Here is a 15,564-nt window from a genome sequence, read left to right on the forward strand (position 1 = left end):
GCAGAGTTTCTTCTTCTTTTGTTATCTAATCAGTTGTAAATGCGTTTTTTATATTAAAGATTAACATGCGGTCTCATCTCGGAGCCTTCAAACAAGGAGGTACTTCTCATTGCTTCTATTATATAAAGCTTCAGCGATAACGGAGAGACGATAAGCAATTTCAAAAGAAGGCTGATCATTGAAGCGAATGCATTCACTTAATCATATTCGACGTTAGTTTTTTTCTGCTCCATCCTTTTGCTTCTTGCGATTCTTCGATGCGTGACCTTTCTATCGATCGCAGACAAGAAAATGGCAATAAGTGTTAATGAGTCATTGATTTTGTCTAAAAATGATCATTGGACAACATTACTTGTAAAAGTATTTTCTCTCCTTCTGTAACCTGTCATTGAAGGATAGCAGATTCAATATATGATCGCAGTTTCAATGTTTTTAAATCTGTCTCCAGTATTTAGAGGCATATACTAAGAAAGAAAGACAGTTTAATTTTGATTGCTTTAGATGCTTCAAATTACTATTTGGTTGAACTACAGATATCGATTATTATAATTTGTACTTCAAGTAACTAACAAGTCGAAAAATCTCTTTGTTACAGAATATAAAATTATTAACACAACAATTTCGAGTTTGGCGTAGATTTAAGCTATGATCTCAATCGATTTCGAGGGCAAACAAGAACAGGTTCCTCTTCATCCGGAGGAAAAAAAAATGAATGAGCAAAGATTAATGCTTTCCACTTTCCTCGTAATAACTAACGATTACATTCAATAGGCAAATGAAATGCATGAATTCTTAAGTTATTACTTTTTCTAAACCAGTTTCATTTACCCATATCTTTGTAATTGAATATCTTGAATATCGTGTATGTATCCCTTCTTATTAATCTCCAACATCTTCGTAACTGTGTCATCGCAGCTGTTGCTCTCATGCATAGGACATCATCGAACATGGCATGCGTTTGGAACGAAACAGTTATGACTATTTCAAATATATGCAATGTTTACTTCAGATAGTACCGCGAGGGAGTCTAGAAACTTCTAGGTCTCTGTTAATTGTTGTTACTAGAAATATCCTGAAGATTCTGACATGTTCTAGTTTCGATGATTGGCGGTTACCACAGAAAGTTATTAATTAAATTAACCAGTGATTTAGAGTTTTAACCTTTACTATAACTTCTCATTTCCTTTTATCTCACCTGAATGCAAATGAGATAGCTACAGTATCTAAACTGAGGCTCTGGGTTTTTAAGACAGAACATGATTCTGGCTGCGTGTGCACGCGAAGTTTAATTCTTACCAGCTGTGGATTTGCGTTATATCGCTGCCAACAATGTGATTTTGACTCTCCTGTGGAATTACTGAATCAGCTTCTAATACTATATAATTGTGTAGTCTTGGACTACTGTTCCCTGTTTAACTTAAATTTGACTGTTTCTATTTAGTTGCATCACCCGAGTTATGGCTCATTTTGTTAGCACAAGAGAGTACATTTATATTTTGAATTCTGTTTAAATAAACAGGTTACTTAAGTCTTTTCCCGACTTTGTAGCTACTTCAGACATAGCGACTAATTAACATCTCCAGACCAAGTAAAAGCTGCAAAATATAGCGCTTCGTTGATGAAGCTACAAAGCCGAGTTCTTTATAAACTGAAATTTAATGTATGTGTCAAATGGTTAAATATTACGTAACCATTATGCGACTCTATGAAAGACACAGATTTATATAAATGCATACTTTTCTTTAATGCTAATGTATGCAATAGCTTAAAATAACTGATATCTTAGGATTACAGAACATATATGTTTTCGATTTCTTTGGAAGACTTCATTATAATTGCTTTGGAAACCTATATCACTGTCAATCTTTGAATTTAAAGGGAATAAAGCACTAAATAAAGTAATAGACTTTAGATTTCAACGCATAAGAACAATTAAGAAAGTGCTTTTGAAAAATACGCTTCCATTTAAAACTCATAAAATAATTACTGAATTAAAAGATGTTAAAAATGCCTTCTTCCCGTCTTTTCCAACAATGAGTGTAAGTAATTTATGTAGTCAATAATAATCTCCATTTAATGTATCGTGTTTCTCCATTCTCCAAAAGTAAGTTCTAATCAAAAATAAACTCTAGTATGATTTTTTCAAGTTATCCCTAATATAAGCCCTATATAAGTCCGCTACCAGACGGGCGTCTTGTTGCCGAATGACCAAGTGCAAACGCAATACACATGCAAATTTAAAACAAACGACAAATTAGAATCTTCAGTATTCAATTAGCCGCATAAGCAAGGAACGTTTAGTACCTGATTATGTTTAAAACCTCTAACTCTAAAACCACGAAGAATGTTCGTGCACAAAGAAAACGGATCAGATAAATTACTGCGGCAGAAATGACTGCATATATTAAAATTCTTAATATTGTAATAATAAAATTATAGACTATTTGTGCACTAAAAGCAGTAACTATATTAAAAATAGAATGGAGAGAAATCAACAAGGAAATTTTATGAAGCTATAAGAAATCGTTACTTGGGTGAAGAACGTATGAGTCTGAAGTCTAATATTTCATACTCCTTTTAAATTCCCGTTTCGCGACTGCTTTTTCTTTTGCAAATTTCCTTGAAAAACGGTTTTTTTTTTTTTTTTTTTTTTTTTTTTTTTCGGGAATTATGCTATCCATCTTTCTTGCCCATTCCGTAAGATTTCTAATTACATTTTGAACAAAATGCATCTTACATTGCGCACAACCCACTTAGATGAAATAAGTAAAGGAAGAATGGAATTTCATTTTCAAGTAGAGAGTTCTTTATCTTCAGGTAATGAGTAATTCATCAGCACTAATTTCTAAATTCCCGCGTTTCAAGCTTTTCTAGAACAGCACTTTGTTCTGCTCGTTATAGTACATAAACTAACTGCTGACAGTTCGAAACATTCCCTTTCGAAGGAGAGTAGCCTGTTTTCTAGTCTGAAAATTAAAGCTCTGACAATTTCCCCGTTTCTGTCTAAGCCCAAAAGTCGTTATTCTAAGAATAACTAGGAGAGGAAACAACTTATAACTGAGAATAATCAGCTTTACTAAAATTAGAATTCAGATGTACATATGTATATATATATATATATATGAAAAGCAACATTTTTGTCATTTAGTCTTCGTCTTCAGAATCGTTGAGAGACAAGAGAATCCTTAGAGTAGCATACACTTTTCTGGAACTTTTTTAAATACCTAAGCAAAAAGTAAAAAATAGAAATAATTTACTTGTTTTAATTTTTCTCAAAAGATCGCAAATGTGTTCAAAAACTGTTACATTTTAACACCTGGAATTCATTTTAATCATAATAGCTTTATAGCTTGCAGAAAAATATTTCTGTAACATGCTTTAAACTTTTCTAAGTATCTTAAAAACGTACCTTACTTTATTCGTATCTTAAAATACTTGAGTCTTTAGAGATAAAATGTAAGAATGGGGTACTAAGAAATAAGTGCAATAACCTTCTTGCCTTCATTTTACAGCGCCACGTTCTTCCTATTCAAAGAACAGGGAAGAACTTATTTCGCATATCTGAAAATTAATTTAGCAAACAGAATCCCTTTTGATAGAGGTATTTTTCTGTGCACCTTAATTTTATTATGAAATATTTTTAATGTTTTCGACATATACAATGGTTTATGAGCTTACATTGCTTAAACACCTGCATAAAAATGATGATGCATGTGTGCTGGCCTGTTTAAAATCATAGTTCGTAAATGTTACAGATATGTCACAAGCATATTGCTTTTTTTTTCAGATTTTATTGTTTAGATTTCGTACTCTTCTTTTAGAAAAATGTAGTTCTTTACCTATTTTAGGAGTTTATACATACACCTTGCACTCACACACACACACACGCAAAAAAGGTTTTATATACTCTCGTTCTACTGATCCAATTGACTAAATTTAACTTGCATTTTTCATGTCTCGAAAGTGCGGCTTATGATTCTATATTATGTGGATTCTGATATATATTTAATCCATTTATTCGAACATCGATATTGTGACATAAAATCGGACTTTTTGCGAAATGGCATAACGATTTCTTTCCATACTTCGATTCTGCGACTCAAAATATGCCAAAGTGGCAAGATTTGTAAAATCGCACGCTAACGTTTTAAAAAAATCGTAATTTTAATATTTAATCGCACTTGTAACTTAAAAAAAAATAAAGACGCCAATGAAATTCCTTCAATTGGCCCAGTAGAATGGGAGGTATAGATAACTGCCCCATATTTTTGTTCAGAGTGTACCTTATTAATTAAAGGAAACTAAACATGTCTATCATGTTTAAATCAACAAAGTAAATACAAATATTAATTGCTCAAGAATGACAAGTTCGAGATGCGAATTTAGTCATAACGTTAATATGGCTATAAATATTGTCCAATATATTTTCAAGAGACTTCTAGGGAACGATACTCTACTAAACAAAATACTGATTATGAAATTGTAAAATTATTTTAAAAAATTATTAGCCATTGTAAAATTATTAGAAAAACAGTAGTTGGTGTGTGAGGATAAAAATGTTTGCAGTTACTTTTCATGATAAAACTGTAGCAGGTCTTTGCTTAAATGTTATAGATGAACCTGTTATGTTAAAGTAAGTAATAAATAACAAGGCAAAAGTTGTCACATTACTGTTGAGTAGCATATAAGTGAAACAAAAATGAAAGCAAGGAGCGCATTATTAATCACGTGGATTTCATGTATCTCACATAATATTTTGAAGATTAACATTTAATTTGTTTTACAGACGGGAGCAAGATGACTGATTAAAACTGGCATAGATTTTTTTGTGTACAAATATAAAGAGACTTCAAACGGTACAGATTTAACAATGAAACTCTGAGTTGTCAAGCTTAAACTTCTTATTGAAGTGGGCCCTCAGGGGCTCACTTTTGTGAGTACGGGTGTGGCAATCCCGAGGTACCCTAGCCCTTCAGGGGATCATCTTCTTGGTGAGACGGGTGTCACGATCCTGGAGCCCCAGTGATCTATCCTCTTTTCCGTCTCCTCTCCTCTTTGCTGGAACTTTTCCCCTTCCCTTCTCCCTTGTGGTTTCTCTCTACGGAGTTTGGGGCTCGTCACGAGAAACTGGAACAACCCTTGCGTCCAATTTTCAAATGGCGAGAAAACTGCCCACGTGTTTGCCGTGCGTGGAGACCCGTGTCGCTGGAAAGGAGGATCCTGGTAGTTGAGGGGCGAGGTACTGTCCCCAACACACTGCTTTGGCCTCTGCTTCAGCTAAACGGGAGGCACCTTAGTTGTCCTCACGGGTGTCAATCGGCTGGTCACTAGTCCTTGTGTCAGTGGCTTGGGGTCAAGCTCTCGGGAGTTCCTGCTTTCGGGAAAGCCGACTGTGGGGCTTCAGTTTGCGTATAGGTCCGGCTAGCCCTAACACAGGAATCTGTGTTCCCTTGTTGGGCTCCGTGGTGGGCGGGGCCGTCGGACCCGAATCTTTTCTTATTTCAATATGGCTAATTCCCAAATTTTTCTGATCAAAGACTTCGAAGTCACTCCAGTCTCTCAACCTAGTTCTGAAACGTCTACTACTAAACCAGTCACTCAACCTAGCTCTGAACCACCTACTAATAAACCAATCATTCAACCTAGTTCTGAAAAGTCTACTACTAAACCAGTCACTCAACCTAGTTCTGAAAATTCTGCAAAAAAATTACGGACAGATGCAAATAAAAAAAATCATCACAATAGTCCCCGTTTCCTAGTCATCTCTAGTCCTTCTGGCGAAATGCATAAGATGTCTCCTTTCGTAATAAATAAATACATCCAGTCTTGTATTGGTGAGCCGAGAAACATAAAGCGTCTCCGCTCCGGAGACTTGCTTATTGATACAAACTCAGCCACCCAGTCTGCTTCTTTACTTCAGATTACTAAACTTGGGCAAGCGAATGTCACTGTAACAGCACATAAGACACTGAATTATTGTCGTGGCGTAATATCGGAATTCGACCTTCTGTACGTTCCTGAAGAAGAGATCGCTTCCGAGCTATCCGACCAAAATGTCTGCGGTGCTAGGCGGATCAAGATGCGTAAGGAAGGTAAGTTGATCGATACGAAACACGTGATCCTTACCTTCAACACGCCTGATCTGCCTAAGAATATTAAGGCCGGATATTTAAATTGTCCTGTAAGACCTTATATTCCCAACCCTATGCGATGCTTCCAATGCCAGCGTTTCGGCCATTCTAAGACGTCTTGTCGTGGCAGCCTCACATGCGCCCGATGCTCACAGATTGGCCACGATTCGGAAAATTGTACCGCTGCGCCTTCGTGTATAAATTGCAAGGGTCAGCACCCAGCATTTTCACGCCTCTGCCCAAAATGGAAATCCGAAAAAGAAGTACAGACTCTTAAAGTTACCAGGAACATCTCGTATGCTGAAGCCAGAAAACTAGTTCAAAGCACACAGCTCCAATCAAACAAATCTTATGCCAGTGCAGTTAAAACAACACGTAGCATTGCCACCCAAACATCAATAGGCACGCAGACTAAACAAATAAAATCCAACCAACCACATCCACCAAGAAAACGGAAAATGCAACTCATTTAATACAAAAAAAAGAAACAGTCATTCAAAGTAAACCTAAAATTGAAAGTCACAAAATAATTAATAAAAATAGAAGTCCCAGCAATAGCTCTTTTGACGAAATGATTTCTGAATCTGCGGATTCAGACACTATGGAAGTAGAGGAGGGTCTAGAATTTCCCAGGCATCTACTTCCACGAAAAACCAAACAAGAGCACAGAAAGAACAAAAACCAGACATAATGGCCACCCTAGTCTCATGGAACTGTCGCGGTTTCCACCGAAATTTGCTCGACATCAAAGCCATAATTAATGCTTATCATCCTGTATGCTTCGCAGTACAGGAAACAAATCTAAAACCAGAACAACAGGCAAAACTTCGGAGGTTTTCCTTCGTCAGGAAAGATAACCTTGCAGGTGAGCGTGCCACTGGAGGTGTAGGTCTCCTCACCTCACTGGATTATCCCTCAAATGTGCTTTCTTTGACGACATCCCTCCAAGTTGTCGCTACTCAAACAAATTTTGATTTTGTTGTTACAGTCGTTTCTCTGTATTTGCCTCCAAATGAGCATATTGATCAGCAAGATTTAAATGGTCTTTTAGAGCAGCTGCCTGAGCCTTTCATCATAATAGGAGATTTTAACGGCCATAGTCCGCTCTGGGGTAGTAAGGATACTAATTGCCGAGGAAGACAAATTGAGCAGATGATCGAAGATCATAGCCTTTGTCTCCTCAATAATGGGCAAGATACTTACTTCCATGAGCCTTCAAAAACATTCCATGCTCTCGACCTTGCCATCTGTTCACCATCTCTGTTGCCTTTTTGCACTTTTAATGTGGGTAAAGATCTTTACAACAGTGATCATTATCCCATTCTTGTGTCTCTTGCACGAAGAGGAGCAAACCCCATGTCGAGATCCCCTCGATTCATACTGGACAGGGCAGACTGGGAACTCTTCTCTTCCATTGCAGAGCTCACAGATGAAATGGTAGAAGATGCGCATATCGATGACGCTGTTGAAGCTGTTACTAATACTATTATTCAGGCAGCTATGCTTTCGATTCCTAGAACATCAGGAAAACTACTAAAATATTCAAAACCATGGTGGAATCGCGACTGTCATGAAGCACTGAAAAAACAGAAAAAAGCATGGGGTATTTTTCGTAGATATCCTACTCTGCGAAACCTCATAGCCTTTAAAAGAGCCAAAGCAAATGCACGAAAAGTAAGAAGGCAGAGCCAGAGGGATTCTTGGATTTCATATGTGTCGTCAATAACATCCTCCACGCCTAGCAAGCGGGTTTGGGAAAGAGTTCAAAAAGCATGCGGCATATATAAAGACCACTCACTTTCCTTTTTGGAAAAAGATGGCCGAGTGATTAGCTCCATAGAAGAAATTGCGAATACTATTGGTGAGACATTTGCTTCCGTTTCTTCCAACAGAAACTATACACCTGCATTTCTTTCTATGAAGCAGCACTCTGAAATAAATCCCATCGCATTCAACTCTTCCAAATCTGAGCCTTACAATAGAGACTTTACTATGCTTGAATTAAGGAGTGCTTTATTGCAGACACATAGGTCTTCTCCGGGTCTTGATGGAGTGAATTATGAAATGCTAAAGCATCTGTCCTGTAAGTCACTGAATGCCCTTCTCACACTTTACAATAGAGTGTGGAAGGAGCGTACATTTCCCAGTGCATGGAGGAGAGCTGTTGTCATTCCTATTCCTAAGCCAGGGAAAGATCCAAGGAATCCCTCCAACTATCGGCCAATTGCCCTTACGAGTTGCCTCTGCAAACTGTTTGAAAAGATGGTAAACAGCCGCCTAGTCTACTTCTTGGAAAAGAATGATATTATATCGCCTTATCAGAGTGGTTTTCGAAAGGGAAGAACAACTGTAGATAACATGCTCCTCTTAGAGACATCTATTCGAAAAGCATTTGTAAGAAGAAGCCACCTTGTCTCGATCTTCTTCGACATTGAAAAAGCTTATGATAAGGCATGGAGATACGGTATACTCCGGGATCTTCACGAGAGTGGCTTGCGCGGCAACCTACCAATTTTCATTCAAAATTTCTTGAACACTAGAACTTTTCAAGTAAGAATTGGCTCTGTTTTTTCGGATGTTTTTGAACAGGAAGAGGGTGTGCCTCAAGGCTGTGTGCTCAGTGTAACCCTGTTTAGTTTAAAAATAAATTCTGTACTAAAAGAACTTCCTCCCACCATCTTGGGATCTCTATATGTTGATGATCTGCAGATTAGCTGTCGAGGAGCAGACATGAGATATGTAGAGAGGCAACTGCAGATGGCTCTGATTAAGATCCAAGAATGGTCAGACAAACAGGGATTTACATTTTCGAAACAGAAAACTGTCTGCGTGCACTTTTGTAGGAAGCGAGGTCTCCATCCTGAACCTGAGTTATACTTGAATGGTACAATTATTCCAGTTGCGCCTGAAGTAAAATTTTTAGGAGTGACGTTCGACCGAAAATTGACTTTCCTTTCTCATGTTTTAAACCTGAGAAAGAAGTGTCTAAAAACACTAAATATTTTAAAAGTGTTGGCGAACACCTCCTGGGGTGCAGAGCGTTGCTCCATGCTTCGCATTTACAGAGCGCTTATCCGCTCTAAACTGGACTATGGCTCAGTTGTTTATGGATCCGCTCGGTCATCTGTTTTGTTAAAACTGGATCCTGTTCACCATCAAGGTCTGCGGATTTGTTCAGGAGCTTTCAGGACTTCTCCTGTGCAGAGCCTATATGTTGACTGTAACGAACCATCACTTTATCTGAGGCGTGAGCAATTGTCCCTTTTGCAATATTTTAATACTCTATCTCAACCTGAACATCCCAATAAGCTGTGCTTACTTGATAATGAGTGTAACACATTATTTGAAACACGTCCATCCTGTGTTCCTACTTTCCCTTTAAGAGTTCGCCCTGTCATTGAGGAACTCTCCCTCTCTGATATGCACCCCCAAGCAGTACAGAATTTTGAAATTCCACCTTGGGAAAATTCACGGATCCAGCTTCTTGATGTTTTTAAACATCACGTAAAGGCGAGCACTAACGAGATCGTTTACAGACAAATTTTCGCTGAGCACAGGCACAAATATAGCAGTTATTATCCGATATACACAGATGGATCAAAGTCAAATGATCATGTGGGGATGGCTTTTGTATTTGAAAATTACATAGAGGGCAGATGCCTGCACCATGCTTTCTCTGTCCTAACATCTGAACTAACTGCAATATATTATGCTCTTTTGTACATCTCAAAGCTCTGCCACAAAAAGTTCATAGTTTACACAGACTCGTATAGTGCTCTTAAATCCTTGGAAGCTTTTCCCAACGCTCAGAATCCTGTGGTAGTGGATGTTCTCAAAATTCATAGAAATTTAATGATACGAGGATATGAAATCCTGTACTGCTGGGTTCCCGGGCATACGGGAATAAAGGGAAACGAGCTTGCAGACATCGCGGCAAAATCTGCTGTCGAACTGTCCAGTCGCCTTATCCCTTTTAGAGACATCTGCTGTGTCATCAAGGGAAAGATACGAAAAAAATGGCAGCAAATTTGGGATGTTCAGCATCACAACAAGTTGAGAAACATCAAACCTAGAATTGAGCATTGGGATTTTGCTGGAAATCGTAAAGAGGACGCTCTTTTGACTCGACTCAGAATTGGTCATACCAGAGTTACACATAGCTATCTTCTTAAAGCTGAAAATGAGCCTGTTTGTTTTAATTGTAATGTTTGTTTATCTGTTCGTCATATTTTAATTGAGTGTCCATGTTTTAATAGTCTTCGCCAGAAATATTTTAATAGCTGTGACTTACCTCTCGACCGTTTAATCGGAAGAGAAGTCAATTCTAATTTATTTTATTATTTAAAAGAGATTGGGTTTTATTACCAAATGTAATTTGTTTTGAAGACTGTGTCTTGAATGTTAATATGTGCTTTTAACTTGTTTTTATATGACTTCATCCTCTAGATTTGGTACATTTATCTACTTGTTTTTATTTATTGAATTTTAATGTCATCAATTGTAATCATCTCATCTTTTGTTTGGCGCATCATAATCATCTCTGGTTTTTGCGCCATAATCACTCACTCACTCACTCACTCACTCTTATTGAAGTGGATTCAAAGCTTTTTTACTCGTTTGAACTGCATTTGTGTTTTAATGAGTAAGAATTAAAGAAAATTATTATCTAATAGAAGGTTGTTGTTAAATTTCAGGGAATTATTAAAATTAGCCAATTATAAAGATAGCATAAACATATTTGTAGACATTCTGGAAATTTAGAAACACGAAAGAGGATTCGTTAGTGAAGGTAGCAAAGAATTTTTATATTGATTCTGAAACAAAATATATCTTGCAACATCAAAAGCACGGTGGACAAAAGCATTTTTTCTTGAGGATTTTCGCAGCCCAAAAGCTAATCAATTTCTAATAAATTTTAAATTATAATTTTGTATACATATGACAATTTCAATTATTCTTCAGAAGGTCTGGTTTTGCAACAGGTGCGGGTTACAGCTACCACCGATAAATATGTCAATTATATTTTCTTGTGTGTGTGTGATTATGACAAAGCCTCGAGGGCTATCTGCCTAGATAGCCCTCGAGGCTTTGTCATGTCTCGCATTTACAGAGCGGATAAGCGCTCTGTAAATGCGAAGCATGGAGCAACGCTCTGCACCCCAGGAGGTGTTCGCCAACACTTTTAAAATATTTAGTGTTTTTAGACACTTCTTTCTCAGGTTTAAAACATGAGAAAGGAAAGTCAATTTTCGGTCGAACGTCACTCCTAAAAATTTTACTTCAGGCGCAACTGGAATAATTGTACCATTCAAGTATAACTCAGGTTCAGGATGGAGACCTCGCTTCCTACAAAAGTGCACGCAGACAGTTTTCTGTTTCGAAAATGTAAATCCCTGTTTGTCTGACCATTCTTGGATCTTAATCAGAGCCATCTGCAGTTGCCTCTCTACATATCTCATGTCTGCTCCTCGACAGCTAATCTGCAGATCATCAACATATAGAGATCCCAAGATGGTGGGAGGAAGTTCTTTTAGTACAGAATTTATTTTTAAACTAAACAGGGTTACACTGAGCACACAGCCTTGAGGCACACCCTCTTCCTGTTCAAAAACATCCGAAAAAACAGAGCCAATTCTTACTTGAAAAGTTCTAGTGTTCAAGAAATTTTGAATGAAAATTGGTAGGTTGCCGCGCAAGCCACTCTCGTGAAGATCCCGGAGTATACCGTATCTCCATGCCTTATCATAAGATATCGCCAAGCTTGCGATGCTTTTAACGACTAATTTTTGTCTCCAAATTTGGTAAAAATACCAAAAGTCGCCAAATTGTGACCATTTGGCGACATTTTTGTCCGGTCCCTTTATGACTGTAATTGTTATTGTGATTGAATAAATATAATTGACCCCCATTATGTAACTTTAACCATGTGCATATGCCTCCCATTAATTTCAAAAAGGGAAAGGTAATAAAGACTTCTCGGCGATCGGGGGAAACTGTACAGGATGTATCAGTACAGGGGTCACAAACTTTCAGGAGAGATAGAATACACCTGGACGATAGGAAATCACATAGGAATGCATGGTAAGCCCTATCCTCCGAAGAGAAAACAATAAGGCATAATGGAAGGAAAATGTAACAACTAATAGGAGAGGAAAAGAGTAAAAATCACTTGAGCTGTAGGATCGTGTCCCCTGTCATTTCAAGAGTATAGAAAAAAGAGAATGCAAATTATTTTTCTGCATATGCAGACAACACTAACAGATACGAATTCCGTCACGTTATGTTCAACGATTCAGTTTGTCTGAAGAAGTACATTCTGTAGTGTACATTCTGCGAGTGACTTTTGTTGAACAAAGTGTATCTAAACTGCTGCTACAGTGGAAAAAAATTTTCGAGAATCTAAAGTCTTATATTCAGGCTTATAAGGTATTTTCTTGTTCCTTTCTGCATGCTTTGTAACGGTAGCACACTCAGCGCGTATTCGAGAGTTTCGGGTTCGAATCCCGGCAAGAGCATTGAATATATTTCACACTTCCTGCTTCAAAAATCACCTAATGTCGCTACAGTGGCGCCCGAACTAAAAGATTGCGGATGATGATTCTTTAACACCAGGATTTGGCAACTGTGTCCCCTAACCCCCAGTTCGCTCTTTAAAAGGAGTGTGATATAAGGTTTTCTCTCTCCTCTCTTCTTCGTGGTGTAAAACTCTGCGCGTATTCGAGAGGTCCAGGTTCGTGTTCCGGCGAGGAGATTGTATATATTTCACGTTTTGTGCTTCAAAAATTCTAATGTCTGTACAAGCTAACTAAATTTTAAAATTAATATCGATATTTAGCTTTTTTTTCGTGTGTATCTATCTATAAATGTTTAGAAGGAAAAAATAGTTTAGATTGCATTTTGAATATCCCTTCAATATGTACATTAAAATATTCATTTACTATTAATATGTTTTCCAATAAGGAAGGAAATTTCAGTTTGAAGAAACGCAAGCTAGAAATAATAATAATAAAAAAAAAAAAATGTGTAGCGCTTTGCCCATTTATCTTCTGTCAACCAAGTGTCAAACACTAGGCGAAGTACTTATAAATAGATTAGAAGGCTGTGTTTATAAAAATAAAGGCTAAGTGAAAATCAATATGAGAGGTCAAATCTAGCCAAACCAGCATAGGTATTGATAGAAAAAAAAAGGCGAACATATTCTATAATCAAAAATTACCTTAATAAATAAAAGATTGTTCACAAATCAATAACCTTTAACTGCTTAATAATAGCTTGAAGATACGTGCACATGACAAAGTGCTGGTTTCTGATGGCAGAGACTCTTGCTTCACATGCATGTCTTGAATACTTAAACTTTAACTAAGCTTGAATACGTAAGCAATTATAGTTTAGTTAAAAAATAAAATTAAGTAATCCATTCAAGTAATTTAAAGTTGCTTAAATACGCATTGCTTTAATAAAGTTTCAGGATTTAAGTCATGAAATTATGTGAGTTGAAAGAGAAAACGCTATTATTGTTTATTCTTCTATTACATTCATTTCTTGCATTACTGTATGATTCTGGCGCGTTTATAGAGTTCTTTATGTTGTCATAGAATATCCTTCTGTGCGCACACGCTGCACATCGTTCTCTGTAGCTAATCACTTCAACCCTCTTCCAACAGTATAGCGAGCTGAGCTACCGATTCGTATTTCCAGAACCCGCTATATATCCAGGCTGAAACTTCAAGAACATAAAGTACTTAAGTACTATCGTTTGAAAACAGGCTGTAATGTTTCAGATTTTAATCGGAAAAATAAATGCATCGCTCTTAATGATTAAATGTTCTTTGTTCCCTTTAGCAGTTATGACAAATTAAACGTTAAGATGGACGATCTACTTCTCAACGTTAGGACTATCTTCGCAGAAATATTTCCCAGGAACTTGACCTGCATTCACATTTTGAAGAAAAGCATTAAATCGATCTTTTATGGACAAAAAGCTCAATTTTGATTCCGTCTGGGCGCGTTCTTGAATCAGATGAGCTAAGACTAATATTGCCGACCAGACGATATAGCGGTCAGGGAAGCCTTCTGCGGTACCGAAGGGTACGGGTTCGAATCTCGGAGAAGACATGGATGTTTATAAATGTATAGTATCTTGCAGCATGGGAAGACGGTAAATATATGGCGAACATAATATCCTCTCGTGTGGTTTGGTGGTAGGGAAGAGGGCTGGGACACCCTCGGACCAACCCCCGGCATTATCTGCCTCAACACTGGGGTGGAAGAGGCTCTGGCAACCATTCTTCCATGAATTACATGGACAAGACATCAACGACAACAAGACTAATATTAAACGTAATGTCAGTGTACTGAGCAATGAATAAAACTAATGAACTTTTTGGTACTATAAATATTAATTTGTTAACAATCAGTAATGAAACTATAACGCTACTGAGACGTTCTTCATATGAAATTTTGCATGCTCATAATATTTTTGACATAATATCTTCAGAACATTTCTCCACGAACAAAAGGGTTCGTAGGAAATGTTTTAGAATCTATACACGTTGAGGCCAAAGTTTAGGCAGGAAATTTTTATATATATATGTTATGTTCTCCTAACATTTAAAATCATTTTTATCTGATTACCTTTTCCTTTAAATTAAAAATAGCCGTACATTTTATTTGGAATATTAACTTTTGTGACTTTTATTGAATAAAAGGATTATATTTATTACGGTATGCTTAACAACAACCATCTTTTAGGTTATAGGATTCTCCACTGTGTATTTCTAAGTTACAGTTGAAAGTGAAGAACCTTAACAAGTAAGCGAATAATTGCTTGAGTTCGTGAGATAGAAAGCAACAAGTAAGAAAGGGTGAAATAACCCTTTAATTATTTCAACTAAAGTTTAACATAACTCCGTCTTGAAGTTGTACAATTAAGTATTTTGGGCTTGAACACTTAAGCTTGAACTTAAGAAACTAAGAATTAAACTAAACTAATCTTAAATAAAGAGATATAGCTGAAGCTATCAAAATTCTAACAGGATTAGCTCCTTAACACTAATTGACTGCGAAGCTATCAAAGGCCGAACGTAATAATAGCTTAAGAGAGAGTAGCCTAAAAAGGCTGACGCGTGGAGACAGAATATCTGGTATCTCTCTCACTAACACTGTAGAACTTCGCGGTTATATACCGCTCTTTCTCATTATTATTCAGACGTGATTCTAAAACTACGTTTTGGCCGGAAGTGGTAAGTTGAAGTAAGAATCGATAGGAAAGGAAGTTTAAATCAAAATTTAACTGTTAATAAAATTAGCATAATCCTTACAAGGTATTAGAAATATACTTTTAATACCTTGTTTTTTAAATGTGAGTGTTCTATACTAACGTACAATTAATTAAATCGTAAAAGTAGTTTCAGCTGAATCTTTCAATTTTAGT

Source organism: Stegodyphus dumicola, chromosome 6 (genome assembly GCF_044657685.1).
Source record: "Stegodyphus dumicola isolate Sdum_Otavi_A_Nest chromosome 6, ASM4465768v1".
Classification (NCBI taxonomy): Eukaryota; Metazoa; Arthropoda; class Arachnida; order Araneae; family Eresidae; genus Stegodyphus; species Stegodyphus dumicola.